The following is a 16789-nucleotide window of genomic DNA, read 5'->3' as shown; positions in this document are numbered from 1 at the left end:
CCTCAGCCTCCCAAAGTGCTGGGATTACAAGCGTGAGCCACCGCGCCCGGCGGCCCTAAAGTCTTAACCCATTCCAGCATCAGTTCCAAATCCAAAATCTCATCTGAATATCATTTAAATTTGGTATGGGTGAGACTCAAGGTATGATTAATCCCAAGGCAAATTTGTTTTTCCAATCTGAGCCTGGGAAACCAGACAAGTTATGTGCTTCCATAATATAATGGTGGGACAGGTATAGGCTAGACATTCCCATTGCAAAAGGGGGAAATGGGGGAAAGAAGAAAGAAGAAAGGGGTACCTGGGTCTTCAAAATCAAAATTCTAGCAAGGCAAATTCCATTTTTTTTTGTTTTTGTTTTTTGAGACAGAGTCTCACTGTGTTGCCCAGGCTGGGGTGCAGTGGCGCAATCTCGGCTCACTGCAACCTCTGCCTCCTGGGTTCATGAGATTCTCCTGCCTCAGCCTCCCACGTAGCTGGGATTACAGGCTCGTGCCACCACACCCAGCTAATTTTTGTATTTTTAGTAAAGACAGGGTTTCACCATGTTGGCCAGGCTGGTCTTGAACTCCTGATCTCAGGTAATCCACCCACTTTGGCCTCCCAAAGTGCTGGGATTACAGGCCTAAGCCACCACGCCCAGCCCATTATTTCTTTATCAAATGATTTTCTTTTTTCTTTTTTTTGAGACCAAGTCTTGCTCTGTCGCCCAGGCTGGAGTGCAGTGGCACGATCTCAGCTCACTGCAAGTTCTGCCTCCCGGGTTCAAACAATTCTCCTGCCTTAGCCTCCTGAGTAGCCGGGACTATAGGGGCACACCACCACGACTGGCTAATTTTTGTATTTTTAGTAGAGACGGGCTTTTACCATGTTAGCCAGGCTGGTCTTGAATTCCTGACCTCAGGTGATCCGCCCGCCTCAGCCTCCCAAAGTGCTGGGATTACAGACGTGAGCCACCGCGCCCAGCCTCAAACAAGTCACTTTCTCTAAATCTCAATTTCAGTATTTAAATTGGAGGTTTGAATACCCATCTCACAAAATTATTGGAAAAATTAAATGAGACAATGTAAGTGGAAAAAAGGCAGATACACTCTATAGTCCAAACAAATATTCATTTCTTCAGTCAGTCATTATGCATTTTTTTCATTTATTTATTTTTTACACAGATGGGATCTCACTATGTTGCCTAGGCTGGTCTCAAACTCCTCCTGGGCTCAAGCAATCCTCCTGCCTCAGCCTCCTAAACTGCTAGGATTCACCATGCCTGGCCTTTGAGGTGAGTATTTTATTTTATTTTTTGAGACAGAGTCTTGCTCTGTTGCCCAGGCTGGAGGGCAATGGCCAGTCTCAGCACACTGCAACCTATATTGTCTGTGCCTAGTAGTGTATCTAGCAAACAGTAGGTATTCAATAAATAGTTGATTAAAAATATCACTAGGTCAGGAGTTCAAGACCAGCCTGACCAACGTGGCAAAACCCCATCTGTACTAAAAATACAAAAATTAGCTGGGCATGGTGGCAGGCGCCTGTAATCCTGGCTACTCAGGAGGCTGAGGCAGGAGAATCGCTTGAACCCTGGAGGTGGAGGTTGCAGTGAGCCGAGATAGTGCCATTGCATTTCAGCTCTGGCGACGGAGTGAGGTTCTGTCTCAAAGAAAGAGAGAAAGAGAGAAGGATAGAAGAAAAGAGGAAAGAAGGAAAGAAAAGAAAGAAGGAAAGAAAGAGAAAGAAAGAAAGAAAGAAAGGAAGGAAGGAAGGAAGGAAGGAAGGAAGGAGGAAGGAAGGGAGGAAGAGAGGCCGGGTGCGGTGGCTCACGCTTGTAATCCCAGCACTTTGGGAGGCCGAGGCGGGCGGATCACAAGGTCAGGAGATCGAGACCACGGTGAAACCCCATCTCTACTAAAAATACAAAAAATTAGCCGGGCGTGGTGGCGGGCGCCTGTAGTCCCAGCTACTCCGAGAGGCTGAGGCAGGAGAATGGCGGGAACCCGGAAGGCGGAGCTTGCAGTGAGCCGAGATATCGCGCCACTGCACTCCAGCCTGGGCGACAGAGTGAGATTCCGTCTCAAAAAAAAAAAGAAAGAAAGAGAACGAACGACGAAAGAAAGAAAGAAAGAAAGAAAGAAAGAAAAAAAAAAGAAGAAAAAAAAGAAAGAAAAAGAAAGAAAGAAAGAAAGAGACTTGTTTGAATATCTAAACTGTAGTTCATGCTCCAGAGCTGGGCTTAGTCAACTACACCAAACTGTAAAAATTCTCTCTCCTACCTATTTTTTTTTTTTTTTTTTTTTTTTTTTTTGTGAGACGGAGTCTCGCTCTGTCACCCAGGCTGGAGTGCAGTGGCGCAATCTCGGCTCACTGCAAGCTCCGCCTCCCGGGTTCACGCCATTCTCCTGCCTCAGCCTCTCCGAGTAGCTGGGACTACAGGCGCCCGCCACCACGCCCGGCTAATTTTTTGTATTTTTAGTAGAGACGGGGTTTCACCGTGGTCTCGATCTCCTGACCTTGTGATCCGCCCGCCTCGGCCTCCCAAAGTGCTGGGATTACAAGCGTGAGCCACCGCGCCCGGCCCTCTCCTACCTATTTTTTTGTAGTATTGACAATAAGAGGGAGTAGATAAAGTAATAATGCCAAGTCTCAGATTGTCTCATACCTTTTACATTCTGCTGGGTGTTAAAGAGGATATACGATGAGTACAGGGAATATTTGTGCAGCCCTGCCCAAGGTTATAGGCCGTTGTGATCCGCAAGGGGAGGTGTCAGAGAAAGAGCTTCTGCTTTAGAGTAGATGGTCATTTCAGGGAAGCACTGAAATACTCTGCAAGTAGTGTCACTTGTTTCTCCAATCCTGGGGAAAAAACTGTTATTAAAACACTGGAGAGTCTATACACACAAAGATTTTGCTTTGTACTGCAAGTCTTTCAGAATTAGTTTGGCATATAGGGATTGGGGAGATTTGGGGGCTAAATTGTGGGCAGCTGTTGTATAAGGTAGTGGTTTTTTTGTATGGTAATTGTGACATAAATATTCACTTCCCCCTCTTAGTAAACTGGTTCTTCCTTTTTTTCTCAGGTCTTCCTTTATCAAGTATAATGATCGACTTCTCTTTCTAGATATTGACTAGAGCATATTCAGACATTATTGATTCTTAACAATAAGTATAATATATGTGATGTTATAGTGTGGTAGAACCATTTTAGTCTCTGCTAAGTATGAAAAAGTAGCCGGGCGCGGTGGCTCAAGCCTGTAATCCCAGCACTTTGGGAGGCTGAGGCGGGCGGATCACGAGGTCAGGAGATCGAGACCATCCTGGCTAACATGGTGAAACCCCGTCTCTACTAAAAACACAAAAAATTAGCCGGGCGTGTTGGCGGGCGCCTGTATTCCCAGCTACTCAGGAGGCTGAGGCAGGAGAATGGCGTGAACCCAGGAAGTGGAGGTTGCGGTGAGCCGAGATCGCGCCACTGCACTCCAGCCTGGGGGACAGAGAAAGACTCCGTCTCAAAAAAAAAAAAAAAAAAAAGAAAAAAAGAAAAAGTACTTGTGGCCAGGCGCGGTGGCTCACGCCTGTAATCCCAGCACTTTGGGAGGCTGAGGCGGGTGGATGATGAGGTCGGGAGATTGAGACCATCCTGGCTAATACATTAAAACCCTGTCTCTACTAAAAATACAAAAAATTAGCTGGGCATGGTGGCTGGTGCTTGTAGTCCCAGCTATTTGGGAGGCTGAGGCAGGAGAACGGCTTGAACCCAGGAGGCAGAGCTTGCAGTGAGCCAAGATCATGCCACTGCACTCCAGCCTGGGCAACAGAGCGAGACTCAGTCTCAAAAAAAAAAAAAAGTACTTGTGCCAGGAAAGGTGGCTCACGCCTATAATCCCAGCATTTTGGAAGGCCAAGGCGGGCAGATCACGAGGTCAAGAAACCGAGACAATCCTGGCCAACATGGTGAAACCCCGTCTCTACTAAAAATGCAAAAATTAGCTGGGTGTGGTGGTGCTCACCTTTAGTCCCAGCTACTCGGGAGGCTGAGGCAGGAGAATCGCTTGAACCCGGGAGGCGCAGGTTGCGGTGAGCCGAGATCCCGTCACTGCAGCGAGACTCCGTCTAAAAATAAAAAGTACTTGTTTAAAGAAAAATAAAAATAATTACTTAGAAGTAACAAGCCAGGCCAGGTGTGGTGGCTCACACCTGTAATCCCGGGACTTTGGAAGACCAAGGTGAGCGGATAGCTTGAGGTCAGGAGTTTGAGACCAGCGTGGCCAACGTGGTGAAACCCGTCTGTACTAGAAATACAAAAATTAGCCGGGCTTGGTGGCATGGGCCTGTAAGCCCAACTACTGTGGAGGTGGAGGCTCAAGAATTGCTTCACCGGGGAGGGAGAGGTGGCAGTGAGCTAAGATCACTCCAGTCTGGGTGACAGAGCAAGACTGTGACTCAAAAATAAATAAATAAAATAAAATAAAATAAAAAGACGAAAGAATGTGTGGGAAATAAAATGGCTAGGCTCAGTGGCTCATGTCTGTAATCCCAGAACTTTGGGAGGCCGATGCGGGTGGATGGCTTGAGCTCAGGAGTTCCAGACCAGCCTGGGCAACATGGTAAATGCCTGTCTCTACAAAAAATCAGCTGGGTGTGGTGGTGCACACCTGTGGCCCAAGCTACTCAGGAGGCTGAGGTGGGATGATTGCTTGGGCCCAGGAGGCAGAGGTTACAGTGAGCTGAGACCACACAACTGCACTCCAGCCTGGGAGACAGAGTTAGACCCTATCTCAAAAAGAAAGGAAAGGAAAGGAAAGAAGGAAAGGAGAGGAAAGGAAAGGAAAGGAAAGGAAAGGAAAGGAAAGAAAAGGAAGAGAGGGGAGGGGAGGGGAGGGAAGGAGGAAGGGGAGGGGAGGGGAGGGAAGGGAAGGAAAAAGGAAACGAAAGGAAGAAAGAGTATTATCTTAATTGGGTTATCATGCCCCATCTACCTACATTCCTAGAAGGATTTACTTATCTAAGGGACATTTTTGAGACTTATAAAAATAATTTTATTAATGAATCTCTTCTATAATTATGTTATCTAATTAGGTTGTAGCTTATTTAGATATTAGCAGTCCTAAAGATATACTTTGGACATGTTTTATTCCCCTAATTTGACATTTTGATCACCTATTTATTAGGCATTCTGAATACAGAGATAGGTAAAATCAAGTCTCTGCCCCTAGAGTGCTCACAGCTTAGAGAGGTCAGCAAATATTCGCCATGGGATTCAATAAGTACTAAATTATGGGTATGTCTGAGATGGTTGGTGGCACAAAAGAAAAGAGATCTTCTTAGGTTTCTCTGGGAAAGTTTCACAAATGAGAAGAAATGCTGGTTATTGAAGTATGATCAGGAGTTAGCTGATTGGAAAGAATATTCCAGATGGAAGAATACAAAGGAGTGAATCTCCAATAACATGGTGTTATGGACTGAATCGTGTCCCCCAAATGCAATACTGCTGCCCTATTCTGGGAATAGAGTTCACTACAAATCCTGGTCTTAGAGACTAGTAATATTAAATTTTAGTCTCTTAAATTTCAGCCTCTTAAATTTTATTTAAAGATGTTATTTCATTTAAAGAGATAACTTCTTTTTTTTGAGACGGAGTTTCGCTCTTGTTGCCCAGGCTGGAGTGCAATGGCACAATCTCGGCTCACTGCAACCTCCTCCTCCCAGGTTCAAGCAAGCGATTCTCCTGCCTCAGCCTCCCAAGTAGCTGGGATTAGGGGCATGTGCCACCACGCCCAGCAAATTTTGTATTTTTAGTAGAGATGGGATTTCGCCATGTTGATCAGGCTGGTTTCGAACTCCTGACCTCAGGTGATCCACCGGCCTTGGCCTCCCAAAGTGGTGAGATAACAGGAGTGAGCCAACGTGCCCGGCCTACTCAACATTAAAATAGGTATCTACTTTAACAAATTCAGGCCATGGGTTTTTTGTTTGTTTGGGGATTTTTTTGTTTTTGTTTTCTTTTTTTGAGACAGGGCCTTGCTCTGTTGCACAGGCTGGAGTGCAGTGGCATGATCACAGCTCACTGCAAGCCTTGACCTTCTGGGCTCGAAAGTCTCCCACCTCAGCCTCTCAAGTAGCGAGGACTACAGGCACACACCACCACGCTCAGCTAATTTTTAAATTTTTTGTAGAGACAAGGTCTCACTATATCACCCAGGCTGGTCTTGAACTCCTGGGCTCAAGCAATGCTCCCACCTAGGCCTCCCCAAGCCATGTTTTAATACCTATGAGTGACAAAGATGGCTACTGTAAAACAAAAGGACCTATGGCTGGCAGAATTGAAGTCCTATTGCAATTTATTATAAAAAGGAAGAAAGATCCAGATTGTTTCTACACCCTCTGGAATTAATTCAACAATGATTAAGCCTTTCTATGTGCGAGGAACTTACACATTTCAAAAGTTTAAAAATTACCCAGAGAGTTGATGAGAATACTACATTAATACAATGACCAGATGCCCAGATTTTCCAAGGCAGTCCTGGTTTCAGTATTTTGTCCCAGTTTCAGACTGTGTGGAATGATATAAATATGTCAGTTATGAGCATGATGAATTTGTTGTTTGAGTTTTCCAAAAGTCCTATATTATGTATTCAAGGCTACCATACAAAATAGAGTAAAAGTAAACTTCACATACTTGGTTATGCGTTAATGTACTCCTTGGCCAAGTGTGGTGACTCACACCTATAATCTGAGCAATCCGGGAGGCTGAGACAGGGGGATAGCTTGAGGCCAGGAGTTTGAGACCAGCATGGGCTACATAGTGAGTCCCTGTCTCTATAATTTAAAAATAAAAATAATGTACTCACTAACCTTGGTTTCACTGTCAGCTATGCCCTGTTTGTGTGGCCTGCAAGCATGACAGTATGACCTTCCTAAACCAAATGCTTTAGGGGGAACTGAAGTGTTTATAAGTTTTAGTTTGTTCATTTGTTCTGAGAAACACAGGAAACTTTTTTTTTTTTTGAGAGGGAGTCTTGCTCTGTTGCCCAGGCTGGAGTGCAGTGGCGCGATTTAGGCTCACTGCAACCTCTCCCTCCCAGGTTCCAGCGATTCCCCTGCTTCAGCCTCCCAGATAGATAGAATTACAGGCATGCGTCACCACGCCCAGCTTATTTTTGTATTTTGAGTAGGGACGGGGTTTCCCCATGTTGGCCAGGCTGGTCTCCAACTCCTGACCTCAGGTGATCCATCCGCCTTGGCCTCCCAAAGTGCTGGGATTACAGGTGTGAGTCACTGTGCCTGGCCGATAATAAACTTTTTTATCTGAGGAATCTGAATCCCCTTTCAATTACCAGATCCAGAGAGGCATTGAAATAAGACTGCGGTCACTTCCCATCCCCGCTTGAACCAAATAATTATTTTGAAGTGGCCTTCTATATGAACTCCAGATTGAGTGTCAGCATCAACAGCTATAAATTAACATGGGCATCGTGGTGCATGCCTGTAATCCCAGCTACTCAGGAGTCTAATGTAGGAGGATCACTTGAGATTGGGGTGACATAGAAAGACCCCGTCTAGAAGAAAAAAAAAATTAATTGAATGATACAGTACATTGAACACTATAACTCATATCCTATAGTTCAACTAGGTATCACCAATCACTGATCAATTTTTTTTTTTTTTTTTTGAGACAGAGTTTCACTCTGTTGCCAGGCTGGAGTGCAGTGGTATGATCTCGGCTCACTGCAACCTCCGCCTCCCGATTTCAAGCTATTCTCCTGCCTCAGCCTCCTGAGTAGCTGGGACTACAGGCACGCACCACCATGCCCAGCTAATTTTTGCATTTTTAGTAGAGACAGAGTTTCACCATGTTGGCCAGGCTGGTCTTAAACTCTTGACCTCAGGTGATCCACCCACCTCAGCCTCCCAAAGTGTTGCGATTACAGGCGTGAGCCACCGCACCTGGCCTGGTCTTAAACTCTTGACCTCAGGTGAGTCGCCTGCCTTGGCCTCCGAAAGTGCTAGGATTACAGGCGTGAGCCACAGAGCCTGGCCGATCAATGTTATTTCTGTAAACCCGTGAGAATTCCTGAAACGCAAGTTTTGTTTTCACCCTTCTCCTGATTAATCCTTTTTTCTTTAAAATCTCCAGGCTCTCTTTTGTTCTCTGGAGCACTTCCTAGTGACTTCTAGGATACAGTCCTCAACCTTGGCCCAAATACACCCCTCTACCTATATTAATTTGCCTCAGTTTCTTTCTTTAGGCCGACATGTCATTCAGTCAACGGTTCATTCATGCATATGTCCAGGACTATGTGAAGTCCCTGTGAATAGAAGGAAGACACAAAATCCCTGCTCTTGGATTCACATGTGAATTAGGGTGATGAAGAAGACAATTAAGGTGAGACTCTGAGGAGCATGGAGTGTGCCTGTAGTCCCAGCTCCCAGGAGAATCGCTCGAGCCCAGGAGTTACAGTCCAGCCTGGGGTGACATAGCTAGATGCTGTCTCTTAAATTAAAAAGAAGAAGAAAATTAAGACACTGGCCAGGCACGGTGGCTCATGCCTGTAATCCCAACACTTTGGGAGGCCGAGGCGGGCAGATCACCTGAAGACAGGAGTTTGAGAGCCTGGCCAACATGGCAAAACCCCAACTCTACTAAAAATAGAAAAAAATCAGCTGAGTGTGGTGGTGGGAGGCTGTAATCCCAGCTACTTGTGGGGCTGAGGCAGGAGAATCACTTGAACCCGGGATGGGGAGTTGCAGTGAGTGCGCCATTGCACTCCAGCCTAGGCAACAAGAGCAAAACTCCATCTCAAAAAAAAAAACAAGAGGCCGGGCACAGTGGCTCAAGCCTGTAATCCCAGCACTTTGGGAGGCCGAGGCGGGCGGATCACGAGGTCAGGAGATCGAGACCATCCTGGCGAACACGGTGAAACCCCGTCTCTACTAAAAATACAAAAAATTAGCCGGGCATGTTGGCAGGCGCCTGTAGTCCCAGCTACTCGGGAGGCTGAGGCAGGAGAATGGCGTGAACCCGGGAGGCGGAGCTTGCAGTGAGCCGAGATAGCGCCACTGCACTCCAGCCTGGGGGACAGAGCAAGACTCCGTCTCAAAAAAAAAAAAAAAAAAAAAAAAAAACAAGAAAGAAAAAAATTAAAAGACATAGAAACAGGTTGTGAGGGATCAAGTTCCTGGAAGAGATGATGTTTCATTTAAAACTTGAAGGTCGCCCGGCGCGGTGGCTCAGGCCTGTAATCCCAGCACTTTGGGAGGCCGAGGCAGGCAGATCACGAGGTGAGGAGATTGAGACCATCCCGGCTAACACGGTGAAACCCCGTCTCTACTAAAAAAATTTAAAAAATTATCCAGGCGTGCTGGTGGGCACCTGTAATCCCAGCTACTCAGGAGGCTGAGGCAGGAGAATGGCATGAACCTGGGAGGCAGAGGTTGCAGTGAGCTGAGATCGCGCCACTGCACTCCAGCCTGGGTGACAGAGCGAGACTCCATCTCAAAAAAAAAGAAAAAAAAAAAAACCCTTGAAGGTCTTCATCAGGTTTTTCACTACCCTCCAACTTCCACATACTTCTACAACTTCTATATACAACCATTCATTGATTCAACCAACATGTAGTGGATTTCCATTCTATTCTAGGCCTGCTCAAAACAACTAAGCCAGATCATGCTCCCATGGAGTTCCAACCTAGATACCTAAAATTCAAGATAAAATATAGCATTATAAGACATGCATAATCTTTGGCTGGGCACGGTGGCTCACACCGGTAATCCTAGCACTTTGGGAGGCCAAGGTAGGTGGATCACCTGAGGTCAGGAGTTTGAGACCAGCCTGGCCAACATGTTAAAACCCCCTCTCTACAAAAATTGGCTGGGTGTGATGCCACATGCCTATAATCCCAGCTAGTCCGGAGGCCGAGACAGAAGAATTGCTCGATCCTGGAAGGCAGAGGTTGCAGTGAGCCAAGATCACACCACTGTACTTTAGCCTGGGCAATACAGTGAGACTGCCTCAAAAAAAAAAAAAAGATATGCATAATCTTCAAACGTATGTCCTTTGGCCAGAAGGATCTTGCATTAGAATTGACCCATAAAGGATGGGAAAGATTTGTATGAGCAGGAATGAAAGGGATTTATTTTTTAAGGCAGGGTAAGACAAAGTAAAAACTATGAGGCAGGGAATGGGGCCTGTTTGAAAACTGACAGATTGGCTGGGGCAAAGGGTAGGTATACTTCTAATTTTTTTTTCTTGGGTGTGTATTTTAAGTATATTCTAAGCCTGGCATCCTAAGTTGGGATCATGCTGAAGAGTCAAGATATATCTCATTGATAATTATATATATTAATTTAATGCTGAAATGAGAATTTGGGGGTATATTAGAGTATATAAAGGATAATATTAAAATTAATGTGTTTCTTTTTATTTTCTTAATGTGGCTACTGAATTTTTTTTTTTTTTTTTTTTTTTTGACTCAGGGTCTCACTCTGTGACCCAGGCTGGAGTGCAGTGGCACTGTCTTGGCTCACTGCAACATCTGCCTCCTGGGTTCAAGTGATTCTCATGCCTCAGCTTCCCAAGTAGCTGGGGTTACAGGCGCGTGGCACACACCTGGCTAAATTTGTGTATTTTTCTTAGAGACGGGGTTTTGCGATGTTGGCCAGGCTGGTATCGAACTTCTGACCTCAAGTGATCTGCCTGCCTCAGCCTCCCAAAGTGCTGGGATTACAACAGGTGTGAGACTCTGTGCCCAGAAGAAAACTTTTAAGTGACATATGTGGTTCACATTATATTTATATTGGACAGTACTGGTCTAGGCTTTATTCAATAATCATTGAAGATATTTGAGTAGGAAATTGATATGATTCAAATTTTGATTTAGGATAATTCATCTAGCACTGACGTGGAATGGATTCATTTTTGAAGAGAGAGGGAGGAGGAGAGAAGACCTTTCTGAAAGTGTTAAGGGCCTGGGAGCTGGGATTAGGCCCTTCAGGGCCAACAGGAGTGACGGATGGATGGTTTAAACCCACTACAGACAGGAAAATCAACATTTCTCAAATTTTTTTTCTTCACCCTGAGGACTTATTTTCTACAGTGTTTTCAAATTCAAAGTGAACTCTGCCTACACTAACCTAATAAAGGAAGATTAAAAAGTTGCTTTAACAAAAGTTGTTTTTTATGAGGAATATTACAGATGCAAGCGAAGTTTTAGAGCAGTTACTAGCTTTTTTGTTTTTGTTTGCTTTTTTTAGATGGAGTTTTCACTCGTTGCCCAGGATGGAGTGCAGTGGCCCAATCTCAGCTTGCTGCAACCTCCGCCCCCCAGGTTTAAGCGATTCTCCTACCTCAGCCAGGAGAGTAGCTTGGATTACAGGCACACACCACCGCTCCCAGCTAATTTTTTAGTAGAAACAGGGTTTCACCATGTTGGCCAGGTTGATCTCGAACTCCTGACCTCAGGTGATCCGCCTGCCTTGACCTCCCAAAGTGCTGGGATTACAGGTGTGAGCCACCCCGCCTGGCAGTTACTAGCTTTTTAGTGTCTTGAAATGCCACTTACGTTGTTTTATGGAAGAGACAGTTTTTCCTGCCTTTATCTTAATGTGTTTAGAGCCTTGCATTCCCTGACTTTAGATTTTGTTCATTTTCACTTGGTTACTTGTTTTCCACTTAGTTATCATACTAGTGTGTTCCAAATTGGTGGGTTCTTGGTCTCACAAACTTCAAGAATGAAGCTGCAGACCTTCGCGGTATTACAGCTCTTAAGGCGGCACGTCTGCAGTTGTTCATTCCCTCTGGGGGGGCTCGTGGTCTCGCTGGCTTCAGGAGTCAAGCTGCCAAGACCTTCGTGGTGAGTGTCACAGCTTATAAAAGCAGTATGGACCCAAAGAGTGAGCAGTAGCTAGGTTTGTTGCAAAGAGCAAAAGAAAAAACCTTCCACAGCATAGAAGCGGACCCCAGCGAGTTGCTGCTGCTGGCTTGGGCAGCCTGCTTTTATTGTCTTATCTAGCCCCACCCACGTCCTGCTGATTGGTAGAGCCGAGTGGTCTGTTTTGACAGGGCTCTGATTGGTGTGTTCACACACCTTGAGCTAGATACAGAGTGCCGATTGGTGTGTTTACAATCCGTGAGCTAGACATAAAGGTTCCCCACATCTCCACCAGAGCAGCTAGATACAGACTGTCGATTGGGGCACTCGAGCTAGACACAGGGTGCTGATTGGCGTGTTTACAATCCGTGAGCTAGGCATAAAGGTTCCCCACATCTCCACGAGACTCAGGAGCCCAGCTGGCTTCACCCAGTGGATCCTGCACCGGGGCTGCAGGCGGAGCTACCTGCCAGTCACTTGCCGTGCGCTTGCACTCCTCAGCCCTTGGGTGGTCGATGGGACTGGGCGCCGTGGAGCAGGGGGCGGCCCTCGTCGGGGAGGCTCGGGCGGCACAGGAGCCCATGGAGGGGTGGGAGGCTCAGGCATGGCGGGCTGCAGGCCCGGAGCCCTGCCCTGTAGGAAGGCAGCCAAGGCCCGGCGAGAAATCCAGCGCAGCGCCAGTGGGCTGGCATTGCTGGGGGACCCAGTACACCCTCCGCAGCCACGGGCCCGGGTGCTAAGTCCCTTACTGCCCAGGGCCGGCCGAGTGCAGGGCCCGCCGAGCCCACGCCCACCCGGAACTCCAGCCGGCCGGCAAGCGCCGCATGCAGCCCCGGCTCCCGCTTGCGCCTCTCCCTCCACACCACCTCGCAAGCTGAGGGAGCCGGCTCCTGCCTTGGCCAGCCCAGAAAGGTGCCCCACAGTGCAGTGGTGGGCTGAAGGGCTCCCCAAGTGCCGCCAAAGTGGGAGCCCAGGCAGAGGAGGCACTGAGAGTGAGTGAGGGCTGTAGGGACTGCCAGCATGCTGTCACCTCTCACTAGCAAGCATCCATCCCACAAAGCTGCATGAAACTACTACTGAGACTTCCATTCTGCAGGTTTAGATTCTAGGATTGAGATTTACATTACAACTCTTCTCTAGCGGCCAGGGTGAAGGACTATCTAAGCTTGGACATCTCTTGCTTTGGGGGCCAGCCCAGTCCAGAACTGGTTTTTGAGCATCAGATTCCTCCTAGGTGCCATTTGCTCAAGGAACACTTGTCTCAATATGCTTAACACACTTTTTTTTGTGACGGGGTCTCACTCTGTTGCCCAGGCTGCATAGCTCACTGCAGCTTCTACCTCCTGGGCTCAAGTGATCCTCCCACCTCAGCCTCCCAAGTAGCTGGGTCTATAGGCACCTGCCATTACTACGTCCAGCTAATTTTTTTTTTTTTTGTAGAGAAGGGGTCTCACTCTATTGCCCAGGCTGGTCTCAAACACCTAGGCTCAAGTGATCCTTCCACCTCAACCTCCCAAAGTGCTGGGATTATAAATGTGAGACACTGTGCCCAGGTTAACACATTTTTAGATTCTCAAGACTCAGCTGAATTCCAATTCTAACCTTTAAAAATATATATGGCCAGGGCCGGGCGAGCTGGCTCACGCCTGTAATCCCAGCACTTTTATTTTTTTGGAGACGGGGTTTCCCTCTTGTCACCCAGGCTAGAGTGCAATTGCTCACAGCAACCTCTGCCTCCTGGGTTCAAAGGATTCTCCTGCCTCAGCCTCCCGAGTAGCTGGGATTACAGGCTCCCGCCTCCACGCCCAGCTAATTTTTGTATTTTTAATAGAGACAGGGTTTCACCACATTGGCCAGGCTGGTCTCGAACTCCTGACCTCAGGTGATCTGCCCGCCTCAGGCTCCCAAAGTGCGGGATTACAGGCACGAGCCACCGTGCCCGGCCAGTCCCAGCACTTTGGAAGGCTGAGGTGGGCGGATCACGAGATCAAGAGGTCGCCGGGCATGGTGGCTCACGCCTGTAATCCCAGCACTTTGGGAGGCCGAGGCGGGCAGATCACGAGGTCAGGAGATCGAGACCACTGTGAAACCCTGTCTCTACTAAAAATACAAAAAATTAGCCGGGCGCGGTGGCGGGCGCCTGTAGTCCCAGCTACTCGGGAGGCTGAGGCAGGAGAATGGCGTGAACCTGGGGGTGGAGCTTGCAGTGAGCCGAGATCACACCACTGCACTCCAGCCTGGGTGACAGAGCAAGACTCTGTCTAAAAAAAGAAAAAAAAAAAAAAGAGATCAAGAGATCAAGACCAGCCTGGTGTACGACTGGGCTAGGCGGCCAGGCCTGGCCGTATGCAATTTGCCTGCATGCAATGCTCTATATGCAATTTAAAATATTTTCCTGATAAACACAATTTTGTTGTTTTGGTAGGGCTACATATCCCTTTAATTTGTAAATTTAAAATATACAATATGTTTCAAAGACTTAGTACAAAAAGTAAACTATTAATCATTTTTATATTGAATGCATGCTGAAATGACAATGTTTTGGATATACTAGGTGAAATAAAATAATTATGAAAAACGTTTGTCTTGTTTCTTTTAAAAATTTTAATGTGGCTACTAGAAACCATAATGTGACATGCTCATATTATATTTCTGTTGGACAGCACTGCCTTTTGGGATATCCTTTTTCCTTTAGATACTAAATTCAGTTGCTGTGGTGACTAAAGGGGCCTCTGGCTCAGCATTTCCTGGAAGACAAGTGTGAGATGGGGGAGGGGAGTTGTCATCAAATCAGATTTTAACAATATCCTCATTAAAGCAAAGGAAGCAACAGTAATCTAGTTTTCTAGATCTGGGAGCCTGATACTCCAGCAGTATCAATTTGAATTCTAGGCCCTCAACCACAACCGTAAAGGAAGATGCACTTTCTCCAATTCACCACTGGGAAAAATTTTATCTCTTTACCAAGCTTCCTTCACCCACCCCGCCACCTCCAGTACTGAAAGGGTTGCAAGCTGCAAATTAATGGGCATTAGGAATTTGATAGTTGATATTCCTCCTCCAAAAAAGCCTAGATACTATCTCCCACTTACCCAGCTGTTTAAACACAAACTAAGTTGTTTTGCTTTGTTTACTCTCACCCTGGAACCACTCTTCTCTCTCCCCGATTATCCCTCCCTCAGTTCTCATTCCTATTTTCTTTTTTTTTTTTTTTTTTGAGACGAGTCTCGCTCTGTCGCCCAGGCTGGAGTGCAGTGGCGCAATCTCGGCTCACTGCAAGCTCCGCCTCCCGGGTTCACGCCATTCTCCTGCCTCAGCCTCTCCGAGTAGCTGGGACTACAGGCGCCCGCCACCACGCCCGGCTAATTTTTCTTGTATTTTTAGTAGAGACGGGGTTTCACCGTGGTCTCGATCTCCTGACCTCGTGATCCGCCCGCCTCGGCCTCCCACAGTGCTGGGATTACAAGCGTGAGCCACCGCGCCCGGCCCTCATTCCTATTTTCTTCTCCTGCTTAGCTTGTTCAGTTTTCTTGTCTAGCTTAGTAACCAGATACTTATCTAACACTTTTCTTTCAAGAAACTCACAGTCCATAAGTAGTCGGATATTAATAATCTTTTCCAGTTATGTGAGAATTACTTGCCCTAGTCCCTTTTTATGCTTTATAAGAAGGGAAGAAGGGAAACACTATAAATGACTTGTGGGTCAGAACTCTTTTGTCCTATTATTCTTTTTTTTTTTTTTGAGACGGAGTGTTGCTCTGTCACCCAGGCTGGAGTGCAGCGGTGCGATCTCGGCTCACTGCAAGCTCCGCCTCCCGGGTTCACGCCACTCTCCTGCCTCAGCCTCTCGGGTAGCTGGGACTACAGGCGCCCGCCACCACACCTGGCTAATTTTCTTTTTTTTTTTTTTTTTGTATTTTTAGTAGAGATGAGTTTCACCGTGTTAGCCAGGATGGTCTGGATCTCCTGACCTCTTGATCTCCTGACCCTGGCCTTTTGTCCTATTATTCACTGAAGAATCACCATCTTCTTGGAGAGTACCTGATACATAGCATGTACTCAGCAAATACCTGCTTAACTGAATTCGGTATTTATCGGATTTCTAGATGCTATAAGCTTGAGACTAGCAGAAAGTGATGCAGAATTCAGAATGGGTGATATGGCAAATGCCTTATTAAAGAATATAGGGCCGGGGGCGGTGGCTCACACTTGTAATCCTAGCACTCTGGGAGGCCAAGGCGGGCGGATCACAAGGTCAGGAGTTTGAGACCAGCCTGGCCAATATGGTGAAACCTCATCTCTACTAAAAATACAAAAATTAGCTGGGCGTGGTGGTGGGAGCCTATAGTCCCAACTACTCGGGAGGCTGAGGCAGGAGAATCGCTTGAACCCGGGAGGCAGAGGTTGCAGTGAGCCGAGATCGCACCACTGAACTCCAGCCTGGGCGACAGAGCGAGACTCGGTATCAAAAAAAAAAAAAAGGATATGGACTGTATTCCATAAACAGTTGAACCTCTTCTTCCTGCTGCCCTGATAGTTGGTCTGTCTCCTAGAAATTCAGGTTTTCTTCCCTCCAGGTGAGATTATGCTAAGAAGGGAACACTGGCAAAATTATTTCCCTGATTTTCTTCTCTCAGGCTGTCTTTAAGATTGTAGACTCCGTCTCAAAAAAAAAAAGATTGTAGACCCAGCCTATAAACAAAAAACGACTGATAAATTCATAGGATCAAGAATTCTTACTACTTACACTCTTTCTAACAACCTTAAATCCCTGATATTGGCACCCACTTGACTTTGTTTTGTATGGATAGATTGATTCTCATCCCTCTGTAGATTGTTTTAATCCCAAGCAGATGCGAGAGCGAAAAATAGTGTATTTGCCCTCCCTCCAGGCTTTTCTGGTAGCATTTTGTCTGTGAAACTAAGAGGCTGTA

The 16789-nt window shown here is 46.7% G+C and overlaps 1 protein-coding gene across 1 annotated transcript in view; it reads left to right on the top strand.

Moving 5' to 3' along the window:
• LOC116473907 (large ribosomal subunit protein uL23-like) overlaps positions 1 to 16789 on the top strand; it is a 37193-nt gene that overhangs the window by 17280 nt on the left and 3124 nt on the right. The window lies entirely within an intron of this gene.

The sequence above is a fragment of the Hylobates moloch genome, unplaced genomic scaffold (genome assembly GCF_009828535.3).
Source record: "Hylobates moloch isolate HMO894 unplaced genomic scaffold, HMol_V3 SCAFFOLD_8, whole genome shotgun sequence".
NCBI lineage: Eukaryota > Metazoa > Chordata > Mammalia > Primates > Hylobatidae > Hylobates > Hylobates moloch.
The sequence above is the reverse complement of the archived record's forward strand: the minus strand, read 5'-3'. Positions and strand labels throughout refer to the sequence as shown.